This window comes from Lissotriton vulgaris, chromosome 7 (assembly GCF_964263255.1).
Source record: "Lissotriton vulgaris chromosome 7, aLisVul1.2, whole genome shotgun sequence".
Lineage (NCBI taxonomy): Eukaryota > Metazoa > Chordata > Amphibia > Caudata > Salamandridae > Lissotriton > Lissotriton vulgaris.
In genome coordinates this window covers 860,408,252-860,432,501 of record NC_141695.1, presented here as the reverse complement: position 1 = coordinate 860,432,501, position 24,250 = coordinate 860,408,252, and the positions used below count along the sequence as shown (strand labels likewise).

General features: G+C 44.1%; 1 protein-coding gene across 2 annotated transcripts in view; it reads right to left on the bottom strand.

Moving 5' to 3' along the window:
* FAXDC2 (fatty acid hydroxylase domain containing 2) overlaps positions 1 to 24,250 on the bottom strand; it is a 335,302-nt gene that overhangs the window by 248,656 nt on the left and 62,396 nt on the right. The window contains exon 1 of one of the 2 annotated variants that reach the window (XM_086931248.1): positions 14,976 to 15,361. The exons of the other annotated variant lie outside the window; for it this stretch is intronic. The gene's annotated coding sequence lies outside the window, so the exon portion shown is untranslated. Of the gene's footprint in view, positions 1 to 14,975; positions 15,362 to 24,250 lie in introns of those variants that run through there. 2 annotated transcript variants of the gene reach the window in all.

Below are 24,250 nucleotides of genomic sequence, written 5' to 3'. Positions count from 1 at the left end.
CTGCAATTAAAACGTTTGAACTACAAAAGGGGCACAACATGCAAATTTTGCTGGAGTGGTAAGCCACCAAAATCTGCATGTCCTCTTATTTACAGGGTCTTTTTCAGCACTACGTTTTGGCAAGTTGCAGCTGCCAAAATTCATCAGGTGAAAAAAACCTATTTTGGAGTTTTTCCAATTAATTCTTAATTCGGACCCCAGTGCAAACAGTGGTTTGCATGGGTGTCAGAAGTTAATAAGGCACTCGTAGTTAAGACCGTAGAACTGTAGTTGTTGAAACTGGTTTAAAATTTGATGTGCAAACTGCGCTGGGTTCAGCAACTTTCCCACCAGTGAGTGGGAGTAAATTTTCTGGCAAAAGTCTTAGAAAATCTTCCAGCTCAAGAGCAGAAATTCTGTGAAAAAATTGTCAGATTTACCAAAACAATTCGTCGAGGTGGATATGGTAGAAATTGAACAAAAGTAACAGAAAACATGAAAATAATATTACTCTGCCTGTGCTGATTTTCCATCTTAACACAACAAATGGAATAGTTAGGGGTGGGCAGGGTTGGATTGGTAAGGCGGGAATCCAGCAATGGGCTATTGGCCAGTATCTGAGGTACAACTTTGGGCCACTTTTTGGGCAGCTTGGTAGCCGATTTGGGCTTTGTCTGTGCTATTCGGATGGTCTAGCGGCCCAGTAGGGACATGAGCAGCCTTTCTGGAGGCAGATGGGCCTCTATTACCTACCTTTTAACCAACTGGGCAGAGGTGTCATTCCCAGTATCTTGTTGGGCAGAATCATCATTGTATGCAGATTGAGCAGGGTGGCTGAGCAGAAGTGGCCTCACTTACATTCTTTCAAGTGCTGTTCACCAGTGTGAACCAATCTGTGCACAAAGAGTCCTGCCAATATTTGCATTTTTTATCTCAATGAAGTTAGGAAAACATCCCCATCCTTATTTTCATAATATTTAAAACATTTATGCAGTGTTTTGCAAAAAAGGTGCAACCAGCAAGTGTAGACCCCTTTTTTTAGGGTGCCCGGTCCTATTTTTGATCCCAATACAACCCTAGGGGTGGGAAGTGGGTGTGGCATGTTATGGCATATTAACCTTTATGCATGTCATGGGGTGCATAGAAGTACTTCTGTCTCATTGTTTCTCTGGCACAGGTGCAGATGACTATGTGACATAAGTACAAAAAACTATCATTTTGGTGCCAGCTGTCCAAAGGAGTGCCTGGCACAGCAAACTTGAGGTATCTGAGCCAGTCTGAGATGAGCAGAACACAGGGCAATAGGGGATTGAAATGGGAGGGTAATTTGGCATCCTTGATGCCTCTAAAGTAGGCTTTTGTAGCAGCAAATAACCATTGCATGTTTCCATATCTGGGGGACTGATGCAGACGTGATAGACATATTGAGCAACTCTGTCAATATAGGTGTTAACACAGTAGCCTCCATTTTTAGTATTCACGGGAAGTCGGGATCTGAAGGGAAACCAGATTTTATTGTAAGAAGTATAAAGTACTTCAAATTGGGCCTTATCAAGAAGCTCAACAGTAGATAGGAGCCATTCCTTGAGAGTGAGGTTGAGAAAGCGAGCAATGGAAAACTCCTCCCCGGAAACCCCATTAATGGTTGAGTATGTGTCTGATACTTTGTTAAGGGAATGTTGGCCAGCTCATTGCACTTATTCCCCAGGTAGAGATGGGCTTGGAGTCTTACATGCCAGGACTTCATGATAGAGAAAATTTCTCTGGTGAAGTTATGCAAATTATCAATTTGTCAGCATAAAATGCAAACCATGCCGTCTGATATTTTTTCATTGCACCTAATGAGATGAGTTACACAAGTGTGTAAACCAATGTATAGGAAATGTTACTTAAGGCAAGGAAGACTGCAAGGTGTGGAAGCCACGTCATCTATTCTGGTAGGCATTATATGTTAAGAGTGCCTGGTCTGGAGAAACAAAGGAGCAGATTAACAGAGTTTTTACAATGTACCTTAACCAAAGTTGCTGTGCTTCATTGTGTGAAGATGAGAGAGCATAACAACACCATATCTACTTAGATGTATGCTGTTACTCCCTCCTCTAGTGCTGGCATACCTTAGGCTGGCTTGCACCAATGCAACACACCCTTGCACCACAGTGCAAAGTTGTTTACATGAGGTCAAGCTTAGTTGTTATAATTAAGGCTCCCTGTTTTCTGTTTTTACTGATTTTTAGAGATTATTACAGATAAATACAGACAGAAAACATTTATTTTCTTGTCTCTATTGATTAGGTCTCACACTGCGATGCAGGGCGAAGCCCTTCTGTTGCAAAGTGAGCCTATTGTTGGCGGTTCTGCTTACAAGGACTAAAAGAGGAGACAAGAGACTGGCACGTGCAGCCTGACGGAATCGGATCAGGTCGCGCGCGCGCGTTCTCCTGTCTCCCTTGTAAGCCTCCGCGCACAGCACACAGAGACACATGCATGCACGCACACACACACACACACACACACACACACACCCGCACCCCCCCAGTCACTGGGCACACGTGGGGCTTACATACATACACAAACGCGCGCACACACACACTCACACACGCGGGGCTTCCCCGAGGCCCCCCCTCACCGGGTCTGTCTGGCTACTCAGGACTTCAGTAGACAGCGGTTGTTGTGTGCAAACCTCCTGCAGTTACGACTCCACGGCTGTCAATGTGCACCGAAGTGCTCCCTTCAGCTAGCACAGCACACCAGCACAATGGAGAAGTGCTCACCCACCCCACAGCACCCAGATCTGTCCCAGCTCTCCTTATCTGTGTAGGTCTCGCAAGTCCAGTCCCGAGTATTGCAGCTCGTGCCCGCGCCATGGGAGGCGCCCCTGTGGCCCGTCGTTCCACCCGCGCATCTTCCTGAGGCTCCGGCTCCCTCTTGGCTGCCCACGTGCCCCCGCACAACTCCTTGCTCCGCCACCAACTCTTTGCCCGCGCGCCCATCTCGCGCTCCAGCAGCCTCCAAGGCCACGCGCTGACGTCAACCGCGTCCCTGACGTCAGCCGTGCTCGCGCTCATTTTACTTCTCAGTTTATCGTTCTGTCCAGCCCACTTTTGTCAGCCTCTGTCTTTCGAATCAGTATGTTTGGCATTTTTTGTTCCCAGGTCCTCTTCAGGTCTCTCTTGCTCGGTCTCTATAAAAAGGCCTACCTCTCTACTTACCCCCTCCTTGTACTCAGTGTCTATATATATAACACCAGTCTGTCACCCAGTCTACCTCTGTAGGCCTCTGTCTCGTCCCTGGCTTTTTGTATGGGCTTCTCCGGCTCTCGCCTCAATTTCTATCTCATCTGTCTGTCTCTCTCTTCCTTAGTCAGGCCTTTCTCAATAGGAAAACTCTGTCACCAGTCTGAGACGGCAAGTCCTATCTCTCCCTGTACATGTACATCCCTCTCTCACCCAGTACACCCCTCTCTCGCCCATCACTCTCTAAGTCCAGTCCCACCCTGAGACCCCTCTTAGACTGTCCATTTCTCTATCTCCAGGTTCCCTCTTTCCCTGGGACCAGCCCCCGGCAGAAGCGTGGCTTGCCCTCGTCTAGCCCGAGCTCCACCCAGAATCTTTCTCTGTCTGCCTGCATGTCCCAGTCACTGCTTCCGCCCCTGTATCTGCATCACCTCTCCCTCCTCTCCAGCTGGGGCCCGGCCAGCTGGCTGTCAGCACAGATTGCTAGGACACGGGCAGGCCTAGCCTCCATTTCCTCAGGACTAGGCCGCGGCCCAGGACGCTGGAGCCGGGGAGCAGCGTGTATCAAAGGTAACACAAAGGAGACACGGAGAGCACCGTGACCCTGGCCCCCCAGCCCAGCCCCCTTCCGTGCAGCTTTGTAAGGAATCAAACCTGTGGGAGATTAATCTCCAACCGCCCTTGACAAGCGGCACAAGTGTCTGAACAGCGCGCAGCGCACTTTAATTCCGTGGCCTCTCTGCTTTTGTCACTGTGTGCTGTTTCGCCGGCGGTGGGGGTGAGGGAGAGTGCAGGGGGCAATAGAGGGACATGGCTGCCTGCGGTGAACCCTACACTGGGAGACCACCGCAGACTCCGTTCCTTTCGGGGTTCAGCCTCCACCGGGCGCCATCTTCTTAGCCTTACTTCCACTGTGGCTGCTAAGAGGGGCTACTGAAGCCATCTTGGAAAATCAAAGTACCCAGGCACTTCGTGGGTGAGTGTTTAACATTTGAGGGACACTGCCAAATGTTTTTGCCATAAGGAATGTTTGGGAGTTTTACTTTTGGAAAATGTGTGTGTATGTATGTCACTTATGGATTATATGTGTGTTTGTGTCTGTATGTTTAACCTTGCTGTAGGTATAAGCTTTTAACACAAGTTGTGCTACCTTTAAACTCTATGGATGTGACCTTCGACGATGTGTTTGTTACCTTTAGACAGTAGTTTTTACACCCGGGCAGTGGCAGTGTATGACCTTTATACACTGGCTGCATGTGTTTACTTTAGACACTGCCTTTGTCTAATACTTTTGGAGATAAACTATATGTGTGAATCTTTTAGAAAGTGGCAACGTGCGACAGTGATCTTCTAGTTTTGAAACAGGTTATATTGGCTCACTGTGCTCAACCATAAAACAGTAGTTGTTCACAGTCCTTGGACAGTAGTTGTGTGTAACTTTGGACAGTGTTTGTAATCTTTGCATAGCGCGTGCGAGACTCCTGAGGACAGTGACTGACTGTGTATAAGGGTGTGTTTGTAAGTAACATTTGGGTAGCGGTTTTGTGTTATCTATAGAGTTTGAGTGTGGGCTGCATTTTTTGTGTGTGTTTGAGTCTTTGATATCCATTTCTGTTGGCATTTGTTCAATAAATCCTAATTCTTCAGCTGGGCCACTTTTTATCGTATTACTTTTATACAGTTCCTTTATGGAACAGAAAATTGGGTACATTTTTGTTGTCTAATATTAATAAATATCAGTATTTACTACCCCGTTCATTCATTTTGGTAAATTGTTCAGTGAAGAATTGCCAGTTTTACCCACATTATCTGTCTCTGTTAGACCCTCTTCCATGCTTCCTGGGCATCACTCCCCTCTCTGGCCTTCTCCCATGCCTGCTGCATTCGCCGCTGGCCTCTTCCTGCACTCAGAGCAGAGGTGCCATGTTGCATCTTTGGTCCTGCAGTGCACCGTGGCTCCGTTGAGGTTGTCCACCTACTTGGCTCTTGCACCTGATTCCATTCCTTTTGCCCCTCTGGTAATCCTGTTGGTCTGGTACTATTCCCTTTGGTCTGCTCTCATTCTTGGAACACACCTGCACGTTTTAGCCCAGTCTCCTTTAAGCACAGTTCTCCTCCCTTGCCCTGGTTATTTAGTTTGGTCCTGTGTTCGTGGCCTGGCTCAGCACCCAGACTCCCATTTATCCCTACCTGCTTGTCTGGCTCTTGTGCTCCTCATTTGAGCATCCCATCCGCTCCTCTGATCTTCTTTTTAAGTCTGGTTTGACAGCACGACTGGTTATCAAAAGTGACAATTTCTGCCAGTTTTTCAAAATGCACAGTGGACTATTGCTATGAGATATTAATGGACTTTCTGCAACGCGCCAGCACTGCAGTGCACAAGGGATTATTTTACGTCTCAGATGTACACAGAATCATAGAGTTTCAATTCTGTGTAATACACGTGATGTATTCCGAAAGAAATCCACCTTTTATATTGTCATTAGTCATGAATTTTTTAATTTCTAGCGTGGTGCACTTTAACAAAGGTGGCCGCGCTTGTTTAATTTTTGGTGATGTCCGCTTTCACTTTAGGGGTCGCGCTTATGTATTTCATTTAAAGCACGGACCGCTTTCACTTTAGCGGCTGCGCTTATTTATTTTTTTTAATATAAAGAACGACCTCTTTCACTTTAGCTGCCACACTGCAAAAGCTTTTTTCTTTTGCTTCCATCCTCCTTGGGGTGAGACTGCCTGTTTTTTTAGGTCAATTTGCTCTGTAGGTGGGGCAGGCGGTTGCAAACTCACAAAGCACCTGGGAATAAGTTTCTGTATCTGGGGGGAGCTGCCCTTGGGGTAAAGGTTGGTTTCATTTTAGGGTGCCAATATTTACCTTCCCTTTGTGCCCCCCTTTGATGTAGAACAGCCATTTGTGACTCCTACATAATTACACTGCGCTCAACGCAACATACACTCCAAATACCACTCAGTGACACATAATTACACGCCACATAATTACACTGCACTCAATGCAACATACACTCCAAATACCATTCAGTGCCACATAAGTATATGCTACATATTTACACTGCGCTCAATGCAACATACACTCCAAATACCACTCAGTGCCACATAATTACACACCACATAATTACACTGCAGTCAATGCAACATACACTCCAAGTACCACTTAGTGCCACAGTTACACGCCACAAAATTACACTCTATCTATCGCATCACCACAGCATCACTCAGCACCACCACAGCATCGCTCAGGGGCACCACAACATCACTATGCGCTACTACAGCATCACTGAACGCCACCACAGCATCAGTCAGTACAACCATTCAACAACAACTGGTTCAAATATGTTCTCTCAATGTTTCAAGCTTTATTACAAATGTCACAAAAAGATATTAACATTTCACTTCTGTTCTTGGATTTTCGTCACAATAAAATACACTGAGCATAATCTTCACAAACGTTATTTACAAAAGTTTAAGCTATTGCAATTATAAATTACAATAACTTTTATTTAAGTATTAATTATTACAAAACATTAAAAGCAATTGTTATTTGTAATATCAATACATCTAAGTCAAGTAAATACAACACATATTGCATTACAAATGCTATAGGTGTCACATTTGCAAAAGTTAAAAGTATTGGCATTGTAAATGACAAAGCTATTAATTTCGCTATTTTCAAAACCAACACATAAATCAAAAAATTGTCATTTACAACACCAATAGCTCAAACTTTCCTAATGCAAGACCTATTGCATTGCAAATGCTTGTTTTTAAATGTGGATAGAAACGGGAATTGGGTTGCTTTTGGGGTAGTTCTAAATACTGTCTGCCATGACTGCCAGGTCAATAGATCTGTAGATTGATAGATAAGGCGGTTAAAAAAGAATGGAATTTTAGTAAAGAGGCTTTAACAGCAGTAGATATGCACAAGGTTGATACTGAAATGTGCATATTTTCATACAAGTGCACTGAGTATCAAAGCTTTATTTCGATATAGAAATATCTTAAAAGCACATAACAATAAAAATACAGTTCATGTTATTAGTTAAAACACTTAATAATTAAAAAGACGAGATAAAACAGCATTAAACCATTTACAGCTTTGAGTTAGTTAAGAAAAGAAACGGGGGATTGCATAAGAAAAATTTATCACATAACTTTGAATCTGATCACCCATGCCCAGCTAAGAAATTTAGCTACCCCACAGGCCAGTACTGTATTAGGATCAGATTGTAAAATTCTTAACGCTGGGGCATAGCCTCTGGTCTCAAGTAGGCGACAGACTGGTTGTAGCCATTTGGATCTGGGCTTATTATAGGCACTGCAAACAAAAAAGACATGTGGGATGGTTTCCAGTATAGCGCTACAGTGCGGGCAGGTGGCAAGCGTCTGATAGGGGGGTTTCTATTTGGAAGTGCGTTCACGGACTGGTAGAGTTCCCATTCTAAACTGGACATATAAGGCCCTATCTTTAGGTTTTCTAATGAAGTCCATATAGGGTTCAAGCAAGGGTACTGTCTTGTGCAGACGAAACTCGTCAGTGAGTCTACCCAGGTTATCCGCTCTAGATTCTTGGGCGTCGACCCACAGTCAGTATGCCCGCTTAACCTCCAGTTTAGATATTGAAGCACCGGACTCCCATACGACCCACAGGCCAATGGCCATAAGGAGCTCCTTCACTTTAGAGAGCCAGACAATTTTGTGAGACCCCTGCAAGTTCAGAACTTCTCTAAGGCCGTCTGCGTAGCTCTCTAGCTCTGGTGTGCGCCACAGGCGGGCCCAATAGATAAGCGGATGCAGAATTATAAGATCTTTGATAGATCTGCGTCCAAGATCGTTTTGAATGGGTTTGCTTGGGGTACTCCCGGGGACAGACAAAAGCTCCTTGTAAAATTTGTTCTCGGCCATTACGAGGGAATCAACATTATTAAAACCACAAAGCTCTGCTCCGTACAGTGCACTGCCTACTGCTTTAGCAGAATAGATCTCTTAAGCAGGAGCTATGTGTTGTATTCCTATATGATGTCACTTGTAGAATTATGGCATGCCATGTAGAATGTATCAGTGTCAGTAGTGGTTACAGTTGGATGATATCTGGTCGTACTACTCCTGCCTCCTGTGGATGTTTAAGTTGTCTTCCTTCTGCATTAAATCTACTTGGTGCAACTCTATGTGTGGACCCATCACTACATAATTATTGGTGACGTTTGGGAAACCAAGTATTGCAACTCAGAAGAAGGATTTAAAGACAGCGTTCACGTTTGATCTTCGATTTTTATTTGTCACGTACTTTAATTTGAGTGACATTTTTCAAAGACTAAGATTTTTGCCTTCAGGATAATATTTCTTTCTTTTTATCCTTTACATAAAAGTATCCTTTCATCAAAGCTGCCTGGAATCGTTTGGAGCAAGAAAACACTCTAGCAGCGCTTTCTAGTCGGAGAAACCACGTCGTCTATACTTTCTAGTCCGAGAAACCATGTCGTGGAAGCTGTAACTGTGAGTTTTCTACGATTTATTTTCAGAAAGAGAACTTTTTACTCACGTTTTCTTTCTTTCACCGTTGGACGGTGCATTGTTCAAATCGTAGCGGAATCTTGTGCTCGCTACGCCTGTGCATCCATTCCTTAGCAACAGTGAAGAAACTCCACGCTACGGCTTTGTGTCCCGCGACCGTGACGAAGCTTCATTTCCTGATACAAGATAAGCGCTGTGCATTCTGGGTATTACCCTTTCACCTTCCTGACGTTATGACGTCAGCAACGTGCCGCCATTTTGTTTTCTCTTCATAACTTTCGGAAAGGAAATTTTCACGAAGCATCTCTCTCTTTTATCATAACTTTGTCATTTTTTATTCTTTTGCCGATTTATAAATTGGCGTTTTACCACCATTTACCAACAATTATTAAGGTAGTGAAATTTATTTATTTATTTATTTATTTTGTTGTTTCAATTTTCTGCCACTTTTAAAAAAAAAAAATGTCTAACATTGCTGCTCCACCTCATTTCCTTCAAATTGCTGGTGAGCCAAACATTGAATGGGATTTATGGTACCCAATGTTTTTGGCTTACGTTGACGTCCTAGAAAAGGATGGGTGCTCAGCCAAACGCAAATTAGCTCTTCTTAGACATTGCCTTGGTGGAGCAGGTATTAAGGAATTTGACAATCTTCCGCCTATAGATGACACTGGAGACATTGATGTTTTTGAAAAAGCTTCTAGACAAATGAAAATTCGTTTTGGCAGAAAAATAAATACTGTAATGGAACGGTTTAAGTTTTATTCCCGCGTCCAGAAACAAGATGAGTCGATTGAGGATTATTTTTCTGCCTTACGTTCTTTAGCTTGTTCGTGTGCCTTTGAAACTATTTCCTACGAACAAGTCCTGAGAGATCAGATAATGATGCGTACAAAGAGTAAGAAAATTCAAGAAAGACTTTGGTTGTGAACAGAATCCTCTTTGAGTGCCGTAATTAACATTGCGAAAGGCATTGAACAATCTGAATTATTTGTCTCTGAGATAAGAGGTCAAACACCGAAGTCACAGGTTCCTGGGACTGAAGTCTCGTTAGTAAAGAGCCAAACTACTTCATTTAATTCCAATAGAGTGCCTCCTAAAAAAGATAGTGACAAGAAGTTTTCTGAAAATAAGAATGTTGCTGACAATAAGTTTTCTTACAGGAAAAATGTTTCTTGTTATAGATGTGGCAGTTCTAATCAATTGGCGAACTACAGGGGATGTCCAGCTTGGGATAGAGTGTGTGTCAAATGTAAGAGAAAAGGTCATTTTGCTAATGTTTGTCGTTCTTCCCAAAGGGTTAACTATATTTCACAAGAAGAAGAAGAAGTTCTACATAGTTTTAACTGCATTTTGTCTGTAGATGAATCAGAACAAAAAGAATTTCCCTCGTACACAATTTTAATTGATAACCAACCTATTCTTTTAATGATTGATTCATGCTCATGGTATTCTATTATTGGTCTAAATTTGTTTAAAAGTTTTTGGGGCGACAGGAAATTATTATCTCCTGATATTTCACCTGGTGGATATACTGGGCAGAAAATAAACATTGAAGGTTTCTTTTGGGCTGACATTCAGATAGAAGATAGATACACCAAAGGGAAAGTATATGTGGCCACTAAAGGTGTGGCTATTTTGGGGTGGCCACATCAACGAGTGCTTGGAATTAAACTTGACCCTAATGCCGATCCTCCAGTATACTTGGGTGATACATGTGTATTGAGTGTAAGTGATGTGGGAGATAATACACTTTTCGTGGAGAACACTAAAAAGAATTTTCCTGATGTTTTTAAAGATACTTTAGGGAAATTTTCGGATTTTAAACACAAGATCATTCTTAATGATAATGCTATTCCAGTCAGGCACAGGGTCAGGAATGTTCCATTGGCTTATCGTGAGAAACTTAAAGAAATTCTTGAAAATCTTGTGTCTAAACAAATCATAGAACCAATCGAATCTTCCCCCTGGGTTTCTCCCATCGTTTTATCACTCAAAAGTTCTGGCGAGCTCCGCCTATGTGTGGATCTCCGCAGCTTAAATAAAGAGATCTGGGTTGATAAACATCCCCTCCCTAACATCCATGAATTAATCTCCTCACTTACTGGTGCCACTGTTTTTTCCACGATTGATTTAGCTAGTGCTTACCACCAGGTCGAGCTACATGAAGAATCAAAGAAATTAACGGCCTAGGTAACTCCAGAGGGCATGTTCCAGTATTTGAGAATGCCTTTTGGACTTGCCAGTGCTGCATCTGTTTTTCAGCGCTTAATGAAGGAGGTTCTTTTTGACTGTTAAGGAGCCATCGCGTTCCAAGATGACATTCTAATCTTTGGGGAAAATTTTAAAGAACATGATCACAACTTACATTGTGTATTGACTAATGTTCAGAAGAAAGGGCTCACTTTAAAATTCAATAAGTGCAAATTTAGGCAGCCTAAGGTTGAGTATTTAGGACACGAAATTTCTAAAGATGGCATAAAACCAAAATTGAATCATGTCAAAAGTATTACTGATGCTCCTGTTCCTCTAAAGAGCAATTGTTGTCCTTTTTAGGACTCACTGAATTTTATGGTAAATTTGTTAAAGATTACTCTACCATTGTGCACCCTTTGTGGTCTTTGTTAAAAAAACAAGCAAAGTTTGTTTGGTGTAAAGAACAACAGGTTTCTTTTGACACTTTAAAGGGTAAAATTATCAATGCTCCTTTTCTTAAACCTTTTTCTGTCCATAAAGAATGTATAGTTTGCGTAGATGCGAGTAATGTAGGCCTAGGTGCCGTTTTGATGCAAAAGGACAGTTTGGGTGAACATGTGGTGTCTTATGCATCAAGGACTCTACAAGATGCTGAATTTAATTATTCCACAATAGAGAAAGAGCTTCTCGCTTGTACTTGGGCGACTCAACATTTTCGTCAATTTCTTTGGGGGACGAAATTTACTTTGAGGACAGATCATAAACCCCTTGTCAGTATGTTGTCAGCTGGTGGTGGTAGAACTCTCACTGCTCGTCTCGCCCGTCTTGCTGCTAAGTTGCAGGAATATCGTTGTGAGATTGTTTATGTTCCTGGACACTTTAATGTGCATGCGGATTGCATGTCACGTTTCCCTATTAGTGATTGTTCGAACAGGGATCATTCTGAGGAGTGTGATGTAGCCTTTACTTTGTGTGATGTTAACTTAATTGCTGGGAAAGATCAGGAAAATTCTATTACTGAAAGTATTTGGTCAAAAGCTATGCTTCACGATGATGTTCTTGGGAAAGTAAAGATTTTCTTTAGAAATGGTTGGCCTGAAGAAAGGAAATTGAGTGGTGATTTGGCTTCCTTTTTTAAGGTTAAAGATGAATTGATGGTAATTGATGACATGGTCTATAGAGATGATAAAATTGTTCCTCCAAATGATGTTAGAGAGTCCATTTGTAGTTTGGCTCATGAAGGCCATATGGGAATGTCTACGACCAAGAGAAGGATTAGAGAATTTTACTGGTGGCCTAGTATGGACGCCATGGTTGACAGGTGGGTTAGAAACTGTTCTCTGTGTTCTTTAAGTGATAAATCTGTGAAACCAATTTCTGTTGGGATTTCTCCTGTTGAATTTGCTTTTGGACCTTAGAGAAAATTGGGCATCAACATCATTGGTCCTTTCAACTATCAGTCGGGGAAGGATATGTTTGCTGTGGTCCTTGTGGATTATTTTTCGAAGTGGCCCGAATTGAAGATTGTAGAAAAGGTCAATTCTGAAATTGTTGTTGAATTCTTAAATGAAGTTTTCTGTAGAGAGGGTTTACCAGAAGAAATTGTTTCCGACAATGGGCCACAGTTTGTGAGTGAAGTTTTTGTTTCGTTTTTGAGAGTTTGTGGTATTCAACATAAAAGAGTTTCAAATTATTCTCCACAATCCAATGGTCAGGTGGAGCGTTTTAACAGGGTTATTAAGGAGTCTTGCCAATTAGCCTTGCGGAGTGGTTTGAAATGGAAAAAGGCCTTACAGGCTACTTTGTTCACTTATCGCATGTCTCCCAACTCCGTTACCGGCTTATCTCCTTTTGAGATGTTACGCTGAAGGAAGCCAGGTACGAAAATTTTGCCTTGGTGGTTGAAGGCGAGAGACTCTGAGTATCTGGAGTTAGATATGAAGAATATTAGAGATCATGTTGGTAAATACCAAGAAAAAATGTTACAGAGTTCTCCTCAGAAGTCTGTCTCCTCTAAAATATCTGTGGGTGACTTTGTGAGAGTGAAGTTTGGTGGTATTATTCCTAAAGGTGTTTCCAGGTGGTCTTCTCCAGTTAAAGTCACTGAGGTCTTCAGTAAGGCTGTTAGAGGGGAGGGTGGCAAAATTTGGAATTTTAGGCGCATCTCAATTTGCAGATCCAATGTTTTGGAAAATAAGAATGTTTGTTTGGACGTGAAATATCATGAAAGTCTGTCACTTCCTGATGCTGATTCGGGTTTCCCCGGTTCGCATGAGGTTTTTGACAATTTGGGATCATCTCATGCGTTTGTTCCCCAAACTTGTACTAATAATTCTTCTTTACAGTTTGCTTCTTCTAATGTTCATGATGTTGTTTCGAATGAAAATACTCAAGAATGTAATCTAGAACCCGTTTGTGTACGCAGAAGTTCTCGTGTGAAACATATTCCTGCAAAATTTAGAGACGTTGTATGTTCTTAGTGTTTTTTTGTTTTTTTTCTCTTCGAAATTTTGGGGGTTTAATTGGTTTTTTTTTTTCATTTTTTTTTTTGTTTTCTATAGGGGGAGGTGTGTTGTATTCCTATATGATGTCACTTGTAGAATTATGGCATGTCATGTAGAATGTATCAGTGTCAGTAGTGGTTACAGTTGGATGATATCTGGTCGTACTACTCCTGCCTCCTGTGGATGTTTAAGTTGTCTTCCTTCTGCATTAAATCTTCTTGGTGCAACTCTATGTGTGGACCCATCACTACACTATGGGTCTTGATACTGAGGATCTATGCTCCCTGCTTATGACGCTCACAAACCCATTTATGGTTTAAAGCCATTTTTTCAATGTGAGGGTTCCATTTGAGTTGGTCGGATATCCTAATCCCAAGATAGTCAAACATTTTAACCCGCTCTAATGGCTCTTCGTTAAGAGTGAGCGTGCGATTGGCTTTCCTACTGGGATTAAAATAAAGGAGCTTGGTTTTAGAAGTGTTAATAACCAAGCCCCTTAAGTTACAAAAAGCACAAAACCGATCCAGTAATTTTTGGAGCCCCATGGGCGTTTTGGTGCACTGATTTATCTTCTGCGGGTGTTCGCAGCACTGAAACCTGTCAGACATTCAAGCATGAGTGCATATTTATCGGTTAAATAAATGTGGAAATATACTAATTTCAGCTTAATTAAACCACAAAACCCAAAATAAATAAGGATAAATACAGATAAAATTAGCAAAAAATAAATATGGATAAATACAGACGGAAATGGCAAAAAAATATATACCATAAAACCAGGAGCCCTAGTTATAATGCAAGGCTACCCTTCCAGTACAAAATTCTATGCTTTGACAAGGTTAAATACTTTACCATTTTATATGTGTGCTGTATGGTGCAGCAAGCATGCCAAATTTGAAAGGTTTGGAGAAACGAAATTGTTTCTCAAACTATATGCATGACTTGAGGCGGTATAATTTTTTTATGCTGGTCCCTTTCTACCAAAGTTAGTAGATAGGGATTAGCATCAAAATCCATGGGTGAGTGCATGCGACTGTCCACTTACGGTGGTACGACTCCTTGACGTAAAGTAGAGCGAAAAGTTAGCCTCAAAACAACCAGGCTCAAAGTGTTAGTAAATCTGCCCCATAAAAGTAACAAAATGATCGGAGTCTCCTACGAATAGAATTGTGTTGACATCCAAAGGAACCCTTTTTAGAAACCTTACAATAAGGGAAGATTGAAAGGGGGGCATAAGGGTCAAAAAGGTGCGAAGCCTATGCCTTTCAATTTGCATGCAGTGATTTGATGCTAGTTCATAATACAATGCGCCATATTAGAAGGCTTGTTATTACCTATGAACTCCAAGTAACAAAATGATCCCTGTGACAAAAGAAATAACCTACTATCGACAAAAACCGCTAATCTGTGACCTGCACTTCACATGTTCTTTGCAGGAGAGCCATTAACCCACTCGTCCAAACCGCATGGATCCTACAGTAACTTGGATGCTCTGACAGTCAACCGATGAGAAAGACATCCGCCGATTTGAGGTTACCTTAAAAACTCCAGCGGCGCAGGCACACACCCAACGTCAGCCTCAGAGCCCCCTGGACGCCTCTTTTCCGAGAAGCACAATGAAGGAATGGCCCTTCCCGGTCCCGGGTCAGCCAGCTAATGTGAAGTGCAGAGGGAAGAAGGCTTAAGTAGCCAGGAGGCGGACGGAGATAACGTCCACTGTACTTGATAATTGATATTATATTGCCTGTCCTTTCGCAGTAGCCTTTGCCCGTAGAGATATGTGCGTTTTATGGTTATGGAGGCTCTGTCCCCTTGAAGAATATTCCAAGCCGCTAGCCATTTGCTGCCAGGTAGATAGATAGCACGTCAGCACACGAAGTCCTATCCCAGCAGTCCTCCCCCTCCCCTTTCCCCCAGCTCACTGATGCACTGTTGTGTTGCGCGCGCGTCCCCTACCCCCTGCTGGCGTTGGTATGTCATACGCTGGCATTCTAGAATGCCAGAAGATATTCTTACCGTTGAGAGTTGACAGTTATTCTTGACCTGACCAGCTGCAGACGCGGACCCTCCGGTCTTGCTGGTGTGTTGTTTATTTACTACTGAATAAAGTTGATCTTCGACTCTAGCGTGTCTGAGGGGGCTTCTTAACATGCACTTAAGTAAGCAAATGACGCCGCACTGGGCCAAATACACTACCTCTCAGGGCAGCTCAGCGAACACAAATGCGCCACACGCATCGAGCTCTAGGTTAACGGTGAGCGCAGAGGTCACGAGCGGCGCGTGCTGTAGAACCCCACAACTCCGAACGTATCTCTTCTTGCGTATCTAGGTAACCGGTGCGCACCGCGATCACTGGAAGTATGAAGCCTCAAGTGACATCAGGGCTCCAGATGAAATGGGACAGGCAGCCTTTCGGGGGCTAAAACTGAAAATGTGCATAGGTATGTATGTCCTTTTTTTTTTGCCTGTTACCACGTACATCATGTCAGCTTATTTTTGTTTGAAGCTAGAGCATGCTTTGACTCTGAATGCAACACACTCGTCAACCTGTTGGCTCGTGAACGAGTTTGAACTCGGATATTTGAAAGGAAGATTCAGAAAAGTGAATGAAAGGTAAATTTAAATGAGAAATACAGCTTTATAAAGTGGGTGGACCTATTGACGTAAATGGAGGCATGTTGCTTTTTAAGAGGGAACATTTTGAAAAGAGGGGAAAAAAAGGAAAATTAGTTAATGTGAATGATATAATGAGAAGCTCATGCCATCTTCGTAATAGTGGAAGATGCTTAAGAAATGGTATACATAGCACAAAAGGGGCACGAACCATCCTGAGAAAACTACAAAATGATTTTCTCGTTTTGGGTCAGTCGTTATTGGGCATGAGAGTGTAGAAGTGATTACTGGTGTGTAGTGCACTGCTCTGCCAAGCAGCTTCTAAGCACCAAGACCACATTTGAAGTTGACATTAAGGGAATCAAACCTTTAGAAGCAGAACAGGGAAAACATGGTCATCAGACTTCTGTGGATGAAGGAAGTCGATGCCTAAATATATGAATAACTGGAAATATTCTCAATTTTCTGTGAGAAAAGGTGATAAACTCTGTTGAAACAAACATGAAAACTCATTCTTATTATTTTACGCTCATTTAAATTGATGATAAAAGTATAAGAAATAAGACTCACTGTCTTTCTTTTAAGCATTCTTAAATATTTAATCAATCAGAATACTTGTAGAGCGCGCTACTTACCCGTGAGGGTCTCAAGGTGCTGAGGGGAGGGGGGGGGGGGAGAGGGGGTGGAGGGTGCTGCTAATGCTCAAAGACCCAGGTCTTGCGGAGTCTTCGGAAGGCGAGTAGGTCTTGGGTGTGCCATATGTGGGTAGGGAGGGTGTTCCAGGTTTTGGCGGCGAGGTAGGAGAAGGATCTGCCGCCAGAGGTCGTTCGTTGGATGCGGGGGACAGCGGCGAGGGCGAGTCTGGCGGAGCGGAGCTGGCGGGTGGGGGTGTAGAAGTTGAGTCTGCTGTTAAGGTAGGCTGGTCCGGCGTTGTAGAGTGCTTTGTGTGCGTGGGTGATGAGCTTGAAGGTTATCCTCTTGTCGACGGGGAGCCAGTGTAGGTCTCTCAGGTGGGGGGTGATGTGGCTGTGGAGGGGTACGTTGCCGATCAGTCGGGCGGAAGCGTTTTGGATGCGTTGTAGTCGTCATATGTGTTTGACTGGGATTCCTGCGTAGAGTGTGTTGCCATAGTCCAGTCTGCTGCTGACAAGGGCCGTTGTCACCTTTCTTCTTGTTTCGGTCGGGATCCAATTGTAGATTCTGCAGAGCATGCGGAGGGTGTTGTAGCAGGAGGAGGAGACGGCGTTGATGACCTGTTTAGCCATGGAGAGGGAGGAGTTGAGGATGAATCCTAGGTTGCGTGCATGGTCGGTGGGTGTTGGTGCTGTTCCCAGTGTGGTCAGCCACCAGGAGTCGAAATTACATAAAACACAAGATCTCGGAGCACACAGAAAATTAAATGCAATTGCCACTTGTAAGTCCAAAATTCCACTCCAAAATAACGGTGTTTACAACAGAAATCTTTTTATTCCACAAAATCCACTCCTTGCGCCAACGCGTTTCGCTTAGGTTCAAGACACCTACGTCTTCGTCAAGGCTGGAAATAATACAAAGAACGTATATTTGTAATAATTTCTTACATGTGGTCATAAAAACCATCCACCATATACATGCAGACCGTGTCAGGACTGTAAAAAACATAGGTGCATTTCAGCCATATAAGCTACTATTTGAAGCAAGGCATTTACATATTTTGTCAACTTTGGTAAAACAGTATTTGATATAAAACATGGTTGCTTAATGTGTCAATTGTCATTCTCTAGACCCTTATTTCCCTCGATAATCATTATTTTTTGTACAACCCAAGTGCTCGTGATAAAAAAGGGATATGCATCAAGTTTGATGCCGGTACCTTCACAAAGTCAGGATCAACCCTGGAATCCAAAATAGAAGAAACCAAATTTCAAGTTTACTAAGTCTAGTGAAATATGGCTGAAGCCAATTACTAAATTATTTTAAGGAAGTGGAACATGTTCCTACCTTATCGTTGTTCCCCTCCTGATATATGTATATTTTCCTTCCAATGCTAAGAAGGTATTTTGAAAATGCTGTATTGCCCTGGCTTTTCAATCATATATATTGTGGGAGCACGCCTGAAATCTTGGATGCACTAGTAATACAACTAGAGGATTAAGATTCATATGTTTAATTCTATATGAGCGCCGGTTACCCATAACACCCGAAAGTTTGTAAGCCACCAGGAGTCGTCCCAGGCTGAGGGGATGGGTCCAAGGATGAGTACCTCCGTCTTGTCCGAGTTCAGCTTAAGACGGTTTCTCCTCATACAGGTTTATTTAGAAAATAATACAACTAAATGAAGTCTCTTTGGCTGCAATTTGTGAGTCCTGATATCATGGTCATGTGGGCTGGGAGTAGAGACAGTTAGCTGCATTTAGCCAGGATTGTATATGGGTAGTGCTGCTGGGAAGAGAGATCAGCAAACATTCTCTCTTGAAGTGGTTCACTTTGCAGTGGTAGTGAGACATCCTAGACTGAATCATGCCTAACTTAAATAGGGGTGTGTGAAATTTGTTTAATTTGCTTTTGCATAATTGTGCAAAATTTCAGAATTATTATGCTTGCGTACATTAAATACAAAACCAGCATTTAGCGCCAAATTTGTCCATTAAAAAAGCAAGGCCGCAATTGGTGCAAAAATACAGCACAAAAAAAGCAAGTGTCCCAAACAGCAGCCACTTGCATTTTTGTCATTTGTGTTCTTCGCATGCCCTTGCGCTACATTTTTGCAATGAACGTAACGTAATTACACAACGTGGCATAATGGCATAATTTCAGGAATTTTGCACATGAAAAAACACATTCCCAGTATCTTGAGCAGGCCCATCAATGTACACAGATTGAGCAGGGGCAGGCGGGCTGAGCAGAAGTGGCCTCACTTAAATTCAAGTGTTGTTCACCAGTGTGTACTAATCCGTGCACAAAGAGTCCTGCCAATAATTGCATTTTTTTTATCTCAGGGAAGTTAGGAAAACATCCCCACCCTTGTGTTCATAGTACTCAAAACATTAATGCAATGTTTTGCAAAAAGGCGCAAACTGAAAGTGTGGACCACTTATTTTAGGGTATTTTTGATCCCAATACAACCCTGGGGGTGGGAAGTGGGTGTGACATGTGATTGGCATATTAACCTTTATGCATGTCATGGGGTGCACATAAGTACTTCTGTCTCTGTTTCTCTGGCTCCACCCACCCTCCTGCCCAGGACTATAACATCGTAGCCAGTAAAAAGCCCTTCCTGACATACCAAGCACAACAAAGGCCTGATCCATGGAGGGTGGGTGGGAAACATGGACTGGGTCGAGGACAAGTAGGACTCAGAGTAATGAGGATTACCTGTAAGTAATCATAGCATTACCTCTACATCCCTCGTCCTCGATCCAGTCATAACAATTGAGGTATACCAAAGCAACCAATCACTTGAAGGCCTTTGGAACACTGCCAGAAACAAACCAAACAGTACATAGGAGTGAAGCGCACCACAGTCAAATGTTTATTTGCACAACAGAATCAAGGGGGATGAATAGACTCCACAGCACGCAAAACACCACTACCAAAATTCAAAAGGTCATTTAGGGCGCACTTCAACCGGTAATGCTTAACAAAGGAAGAGTCAGAAGTTCAAGTCCCAAGATGACAGATCTCATCCAGCGACACCCCAGGAAAGGCAGCCCAGGAAGCCGAGACACCCCTTGTGGAACGGGCCTGCATCCCTGAAGGACAAGGCAAACCAGAGCCCTGATTAGCCAAAGAAATAACAGACTTGATCCAATGACCCAGGGTAAGCCGAGAAGCACCCTTCCCACCACCAGCCAGCCCAAACATCACAAACAGACTGTCCAAGGATCGAAAAGCCACTGACTGGCCACAAACACACACATCAAAGCAACGCTTAACATCAATAGTGCGTAACAACTGATCAGCAGGAGAAGAAGGAGAAGGGCAGAAAGAAGGCAAGATCAACTCCTGAGAAGTATGAAACCTAGAACACACTTTAGGCAGAAAACCAGGATCCAAACATAAGATCACAGTATCATAAAAGCCGGGGAACAGCGCAAGGAAGTAAGTAAGCTCACCCAATCTCCGAGCCGAGGTAATGGCCACCAGAAAGGCCACTTTAAAAAACAAGAACTTGAGATCAACAGACAACAAAGGCTCGAAAGGAGAGTACAGGAGAACACGTAGGACCAGAGAAAGATCCCATGGAGGCACCGAAGAACAAACAACAGGAGGGACACCAACAGCCCGTCCATAGAGGGCGAGGAATCCAGATCTTAGAAAGCATGAATAGCAGCCCATTGGCCCTTCAGGGTAGACAAAGCCTAACCCTTGTGGAACCGATCCCCAGAAAACTGAAGAATATCAGAGACAGAACAAGAAATAGAGGACAGACCAAACCCAGAACACTAGGAGTCAAAAGAAGACCAATGTTTAGAATAAGAATACAAAGTAAACCTCCTACGGGGAGGCCTGCATCACAGAAATATTGTGGTCAGGCAAACCCCGGCCTCCTAGAGACTGCTGCTCAAACTCCAGACAGCTAAGGTGAGAAGGACCAGCAGGGGAGGGGTTGAAGACCTCAGGGAGACGGGCATCTCAGCAAGATCCAAGAAGGACCCACCTCCAAACTCAGCAACAATAGGAACTAAGACCTCCTGGGCCAGTGAGGTAACACAGCCACCACCTGAGCCCCCACCCTCTGAACCGTCAACACAAACACAGGGATCAGAGGAAAAGGAGGGAAGGCATACAGCAACCAAGGGGGCCACATGAGTGACAAGGCCTTCACCCCTCACGCTACTTGTTCTGGAATCCGGGAACAAAAGAGGGGAAGAAGAGCATTGGTCCGGGAAGCAAACACAACAGAATCAAGGGGGATGAATATACTCCACAGCACGCAAAACACCACAAGCAAAATTCAAGCGGTCATTTAGGGCGCACTTCAACCGGTAATGCTTAACAAAGGAAGAGTCAGAAGCCCAAGTCCCAGGACGACAGATCTCATCCAGCGACACCCCAGGAAAGGCAGCCCAGGAAGCCGAGACACCCCTTGTGGAACGAGCCTGCATCCCTGAAGGACAAGGCAAACCAGAGCCCTGATTAGCCAAAGAAATAACAGACTTGATCCAATGACCCAGGGTAAGCCGAGAAGCACCCTTCCCACCACCAGCCAGCCCAAACATCACAAACAGACTGTCCAAGGATTGAAAGCTACTGACTGGCCACAAACACACACATCAAAGCAACGCTTAAGATCAATAGTGCGTAACAACTGATCAGCAGGAGAAGAAGGAGAAGGGCAGAAAGAAGGCAAGATCAACTCCTGAGAAGTATGAAACCTAGAGCACACTTTAGGCAGAAAACCAGGACCCAAACATAAGATCACAGCATCATAAAAGCCGGGGAACAGCGCAAGGAAGTAAGTAAGCTCACCCAATCTCCGAGCCGAGGTAATGGCCACCAGAAAGGCCACTTTAAAAAACAAGAACTTGAGCTCAACAGACAACAACGGCTCGAAAGGAGAGTACAGGAGAATACGTAGGACCAGAGAAAGATCCCATGGAGGCACCGATGAACGAACAACAGGAGGGACACCAACAGCCCGTCCATAGAGGGCGAGGAATCCAGATCTTAGAAAGCATGAATAGCGGGGTAGACAAAGCATAACCCTTGTGGAACCCGTCCCCAAAAAACTGCAGAATATCAAAGACAGAAAAAGAAATAGGGGACAGACCAAACCCAGAACACTAGGAGTCAAAAGAAGACCAATGTTTAGAATAAGAATACAAAGTAAACCTCCTACGGGGAGGCCTGCATCACAGAAATATTGTGGTCAGGCAAACCCCGGCCTCCTAGAGACTGCTGCTCAAACTCCAGACGGCTAAGGTGAGAAGGACCATCAGGGGAGGGGGTGAAGACCTCAGGGAGACGGGCATCTCAGCAAGATCCAAGAAGGACCCACCTCCAGACTCAGCAACAACAGGAACTAAGACCTCCTGGGCCAGTGAGGTAACACAGCCACCACCTGAGCCCCCACCCTCTGAACCGTCAACACAAACACAGGGATCAGAGGAACAGGAGGGAAGGCATACAGCAACCAAGGGAGCCACATGAGTGACAAGGCCTTCACCCCTCACGCTACTTGGTCTGGAATCCGGGAACAAAAGAGGGGAAGAAGAGCACTGGTCCGGGAAGCAAACAAATACAGCACAAGAGTCTCCAACCTCCGGCAAATCAACAGGAGCACCCTAGGAGAGAGGCACAAAGTCAAAGAGGATGGAAACCTGCGGCTCAACGCATTCGCTACCACATTGTGCAAGCCCATATGTGCTGAGCCGAAATGTCCTGGAGATGAAGTTCTGCACAAACTACAATCGCACTGGCCACCAGATTCCTGAACTGACAGTGAGTACTCCCTGATGATTTAAGTAAGCCACAGTCACAGTGTTGTTGGACCGCACCAGAACATTGCAACCCAGCAGATGATCCTAAAATAAGCGAAGGACCCGCTCCACAGCAGACAGATCCTTCCAGTTGGAGGACCAGCGGGACTCCAAGCCACACCAACGAGCCCGTACGGTCCACCGACCCAAAGTTGCACCCCCACCCGAAGCACTGGCATACGTCGTCAACACCACAGGTGGAGTGGGAAGTAACCACATACCCCGGGAGCGATTGGAAGAGTCCATCCAACACTGGAGAGTGGCCACCACCTCTGGACACATCAGAACTTCCACAGAGAAATTCTAAACAGGGAAAGAAACAAACCAGTGAAGATGCCACAGCAAAGGGGAAGATGCAACCTGGTCCAAGGAACAGTGAACACTGAAGCAGCCATGTGACCCTGCACCTCTAACCACTGAAGCAGAGGCGCCAAAGTCCGAGACAACAGCTTCCCCAAAAATGACTGCAGACGCAGCATCCTGGAAGACGGCAGGAACACCTTGCCCAGAACAGAATCGAAATCTGTCCCTATAAAGGACCTCCTAGTGGCAGGAAGAAGATGGCACTTCGGAAAATTCAGGATAAAGCTGTGGGTCTCTAGCGTATGAATGGTCAATTCAAATGCTGAGAGATGATCAGGGCAGAAGGGGCCTGCAGAAGCAAGTCATCTAGGTAGGGAAACACAGACACACCCAGGAGGTGAATATGAGCCACAAGAGGAGCCACCACTTTGGGGAAGACCCTGGGAGATAAACACAGGCCGAAAGGGAGGACACAAAACGGCCAATGATGACCCCTCAGGTAAAACCTCATATAAACCGCTGGAACCCAAGGGCCACAGGAACATGTAGGTACACATCCTGAAGATCTACGGTAGACATCATCCAGCCAGCCTGAATCAATGTTATCACACGCTGCAGGGTCTCCATTTTGAAGGGAATTTTCCAGACAAAGTGGTTTAAGGGCCCGGAAATTGATCACAATTAAGCATGGGTGAATTTTGCGAATCTGGCGTTCGCGAATTTGCGTATTTGCAAACTCACAATCCGCAAAATCCGCGAATTCGCGCAAATTTGCAGATTTTTTTTTGTGTTCGCAAGGGTTTCTGCCAGTTCGCGAGGGTTTTGTACCAGTTCGCAATTGCAAACTTACTTGTCGGCTCGCAACGGTCGTGACTATATTGTTTCTACGTCTAGTTCATCATCACAGGTTCCCAACACCCTCTGTTTCACCTCTGCCACCCTCTGTTTCACCCATGCCACCCTCTGGTACATCAATGCCACCCTCTGGTTCATCATCACTGTAGATTATGGGGGGGGAAAGCAAGCACACCTGCCCTGCTTCAACTGACATGAATTAATTTGGGGTTGATTTATTAATGTGTCACTGTTTTAAAATTCCAGTCTGGCACCTGCTTCCTTATCTGTAATTTGCTTTCTGTTGCAGTGCAATTTTTTTTTCCAGGACCTTTGTGGCCTACTTGTAGCTATTCTATGAGCCTGCTGTGAGGGTCAGAGCAGGGTCATACAATTGTTGCAACTAGCAACTGAACTCTGGAGGGGCCCCAGTCAGGAAGCACTACAGGGAATGGTTACTATTACTAATGATGAGTTTGAACTTTTGCACCTGCTGAGTGCTTTCAGTTTTGCAAAATTCGTTTTTCTGCAGAACAGCAACTGTAATGCCCCAAACAAACATAGGCAACTGAACTCTGGAGGGGCCCCTCAGGAAGTACTA